The sequence below is a fragment of the Malurus melanocephalus genome, unplaced genomic scaffold (genome assembly GCF_030028575.1).
Source record: "Malurus melanocephalus ecotype Western Australia unplaced genomic scaffold, MMel_1.1 scaffold_89, whole genome shotgun sequence".
In the NCBI taxonomy this organism is placed as follows: domain Eukaryota; kingdom Metazoa; phylum Chordata; class Aves; order Passeriformes; family Maluridae; genus Malurus; species Malurus melanocephalus.
Genome location: NW_026623321.1, coordinates 1,772,183 through 1,776,503, shown reverse-complemented (window position 1 = coordinate 1,776,503; position 4,321 = coordinate 1,772,183). Strand labels below are relative to the sequence as shown.

Sequence of the window (4,321 nt, the reverse complement as noted above, 5' to 3'; positions counted from 1 at the left end):
CGCAGGGCTCCCCCGCCCGCTCCGTACCTGGGGCCGCCGGGGCGCGCTCGGCTCGCGGGGCGGGGCGGGGCGGGGCCGGCCTTAAAGGGACAGGAGCCCGAGCGCCTTAAAGGGGCAGAGCGCGCCCGTGTCCCCGCCCGTGTCACCGCCGGGACCCCTCCTCGCCGTGCCTGCACGACCGCTGGCCTCGCCGCGCACTGCTCCCGCAGCTCCTGAGCCGGCTCCCGAGGGATGTGCCCCTCTGCTGGCCTTGAAACGGTGTGKATACGTACACAGTGTGCACCATACACATCCCGTTATATCTGCGAATGTACATAAATATATATAATTTTTATATATATTCGACGAGCTGTGTATGGTATGKAAATATATGTGTATGTATATACGAGAAATACATACATGTATGCGCCATATATATCTTGTTGTATTTGTGACTATACATAAATACATATATATTCATATGTATATATTTAGCGAGATGTAGATGGTACTTGCACATATATATGCGTAGATGAGCATATACTGTATCAGCATACGTTTGTCCCACTGATGGACTGGTATTTCACTGTTTGCTTTGGGATCACTAAAATGTTGTAGCTGGCAGCCACGGGTTGAAAGTGCACGTATTTAGCTGAAAAGTATGTGATGGCTTCAGATAAGCCATAGAAATGTMAACCCCTTCACAGCCTTGATCCTTTTACACCCGTGATTCCTAAAGATAAACCACATGGAAAATCAGAGGTCATTTGTGTATAACCTCTAAAAGAATGGGAAAAGCACAAAGATGAGTTTGAACAATGTGTGCTGTCTCCTGTGACATTAGGATGCTAGAAATAAATTTTTCTCAGAATCAAATCTCATCTTCTTCTTTTCAAAGGAATACGCTCCTCTGCAAGGTCCTCTCCAAATTTGCCAGGTTCACTTCATCTGTCCTAAGTGTGACATCTGGTGCACTTTGAGACACAATTCTTTGACAGTAGATCTTCTTGACTGCTCTCCTTACAGCTTCAAAATGCACGTGGCATTTACAGCCAGTTCTGTGCTAGCAAGTGGTATGTATGGCTCARCAGGAGCAAATCTTTAAAGTTATAAGAACTGGGGCTGGAAATGCAACATCCACACCAATCATGTTTGGGGAGCTTTATTTTGGATCATATCTTCCTTGGTCCCGTGGACTGCACCCCAATTTGCAGCTGACATGCAAGAAGTGTGTCCTGTGCACAGCTTAGCACCACCAAAAAGGAATCTCGTTTGCACACTGAGGCTGTTCTGCAGGACAAACCCAAGCCCAGCAAGCAGGGATTACTGGAAGACTGATTTCGAAAGCACACTTCAAGCATCCTAGAAGGTTAAAACAAGACTCACCTGCTATTAGCAAATGCCAATCCTACRTATGTTCAGCGAGATCAAGACTCCTCTCTTGAAGAGACAGAGATGGAGAAGGGTGTAGGGCAGAATCACTTTCAAGAAGAAGAGATGAACAGTGCTGCTCCTAAATAAAACCAATAGACGACACAAGCCAGGGAGAAGGGGAGCATAGGCACTGAAATAAGGCATAGACAGAAATCCAAAAGCCATCACAGACTGAGCAGTGAAGAAGACATGAAGTAGTTTTGATGTACAAACATTTGCAACATGGTTTTGGGGTATGCCCATGACACCCGCCTATGATACCAGCTTGGCCTATTGAGTTRGGACACTTGTGTTACACTTTTCTGTAAAGAAAAGCCCCCACAGATGCCCTTCTGAGGCTGAGCAGCAAAAGCAGCCCCATGGGAAATGCACCCAGGTCATCACTGATGCCTCCAGGGACAAGAAAACTACAATAAAATGTATCCTCTCTTGTCTTCCCCTCTTTCTCYTCCTGGGAAGACAGTTCGTTTTCCCTATTTCTGAGCTGCCTTCAGACTCACAAAGATTCTTGCAAAGCAGCACTCACCACTGAACCAGTTCCAACAYTGAGCAATCCTTTGATCTGCTGGAAAGGTGGTGGTATCATTTGCACCAGRCTGGAGAGAGCCTGTAGGAGGCCTTCAGAAAGCACCTCCTGKGACTCAGTAATAGTCTGCCATTGCCTAAGAGTGAGACATGGGCACCCCTTCCACCTGCAGGTACAGAAAAACACCTTGCAAATCAAGATTTTTTTTGTCTGAGACCCAGAGTAAAGGAGTGTTGTGGTTTAGAATGCTGGCTGAAAGCCAGGCACCCACAACACCTGCTCACTCGCTCTCCCCCACCACCACTGGGCAGAGAAGAGTGAAGGAAAAAAAAATTAACCAAAAGGTTCATGAGTTGAGATAAGGAACAGGGAGGAAATGCTTGATGGACAAAACAGGCTCCACTTAAGTTATGAAGTGAATTTATTACTAACAAAGTCAGAGGAGAAGAATGAGAAATAAAATAAAACCCTCAAAGACACCGATCTTCTCCCCACTCCCTCCCCCCTTCCCACCGACAGTGCAAACCAGTGGGGGGATGAACAGGGTGTGGGGTTGGTCAGTTCGGGGTGTGGGGTTGGTCAGTTCAGGGTGTGGGGTTGGTAAGTTCGGGGTGTGGGGTTGGTCAGTTCATCACCGGATCATCTGCAGCTGCTGAGGGAGAGGAGTCCTTCCCTTGCGTTGCCGTGGGGTCCCTCCCACGGGAGACAGTTCTCTGTGAACCTCTCCAGGGTGGTTCCACTCTCACGAGCAGCAGCCCACACACATCTGCTGCAGCGTGAGTCCCCCATGGGCAGACAGTCGTCCCAAAACTGCTGCACCGTGGGGTCCCTTGTCCCCTGGGTGCAGGCCCAAGGCCAGGCTGTTCCATCTCGGGAGCAAGGCCTCTCTCTCCATGGCTCTCCTGCTGGACACAGCCCCTTCTTGGCATCCGCCCGCTCCGGTGTGGGGGACCTCCTTCCTCCACGGGCTGCGGGTGGATCTCTGCACCCTCTGTGGACCCCATGGGCTGCAGGGGGACAGCTGTGTCACCAAGGTCACCGTGGGCTGCAGGGGACAGCCTGCTCCACCATGGTCACCATGGGCTGCAGGGGGACAGCCTGCTCCACCATGGTCGTCACCACGGTCTGCAAAGGAATCCCAACTCCGGCACCTGGAGCAGCTCCCTCCCCTCCGTCTCCACTGACCTTGGTGTCTGCATCCCTCACATATTCTCAGCCTCCTCTTCCTCCTCTGGCAAAACTRCTGTGGCCCCTGCCTTTGTTTTGATTTCCTCTTAAAAATGTTTTCACAGAGGTGCAACCACCATCTCCAAYTGGCCCAGGTTTGGTCAGTGGCATGTCCATMATCCTCASAGCCAACAGCAATTGGCTCTGCTGGACATGGTGGAAGCCTCCAGAAGCTTCTCACAGGAGCCATCTTTTKGMCCCCCCACTTCCAAAAACTGGGCCAAGCAAAACCAAYACAAGGAGATAGAAGGAAAAACTGGATGGCCCTTTATCCCTTAGAGTCCCAAAAGACTGTGATGCAACTGGAAGGACCAGAAGTGGCAGCGGTGACAGAGCATTGAGGTCAACCAGAGCTATAGTTKTTGGTGGGTAAGTATCCTGCCGAAGCCAGTTATTTCTGTTTGCAGGCAGAAAGCAAAGAGTCTGATCTAAAATCAACAGGAAAAGGAGCAGAGTCAATGAAGTGTTTCAAGGGAAGCRTAAATAATTTAGAAGCAAGAACTAAAATATCGGGGGGACCCAATAACACTTGGAGAGAGGAGWGAAGCAAATAGTAGAGCTCCTGAAAAAGCTCTTCCAGCCTCTGCATCCTTCAGCCATTCTGAATTCCTATACTCTGCTGAAGGTCCTGGACCTGATGGGGACCTGTGACAAAATGGAGGTCTCTGTGTAACGATTCCCCATCCTAACTTGGTGAAATTCATTCTTTCTTTCCAAATGAAGAACTTAGCACATAGCTTTCAGGCTATTTCTCCCATTGATCAAGATCATTTGAATACAAGTTTTCTCTACTAAATACATTGCAACCTCTCTCAGGTTGTTGCTGTCTCCAAGTTTTAGTAGGCACCATTTTCTAGTCCACTGTATAAATCACTGAAAAAAACTATTAAGAATAGACTGAAAACAGATCTCTGCAGGACTTCTTGATACTTCAGATAGACAGCATAGCATCAAAACCTAATCTTAGCATTTCCTAATCAGCATCAGATTCTCCCAGCAATTTCTGTAGATCCAGTTGCCCATATTTCCTAACTTGCTAGTTAGACTGTCAGATGAAACAGAGCAAAAATCCTACTGAAGTAAAATATTTAACATGTTTTGTTACTTCCTTGTCCATAAGGCCTGCTAGTGTGCCATGAAAGATTAGTTTGACTT

The 4,321-nt window shown here is 48.3% G+C and overlaps 1 protein-coding gene across 1 annotated transcript in view; it reads right to left on the bottom strand.

The window, feature by feature from the left end:
• Positions 1-70, bottom strand: part of PEX5 (peroxisomal biogenesis factor 5) — an 11,274-nt gene extending 11,204 nt beyond the window's left edge. Inside the window, exon 1 of the mRNA XM_057368275.1 lies at positions 28-70. The gene's annotated coding sequence lies outside the window, so the exon portion shown is untranslated. The remainder of the gene's footprint in view (positions 1-27) is intronic.
• Between the last annotated feature and the right edge of the window lie 4,251 nt (positions 71-4,321).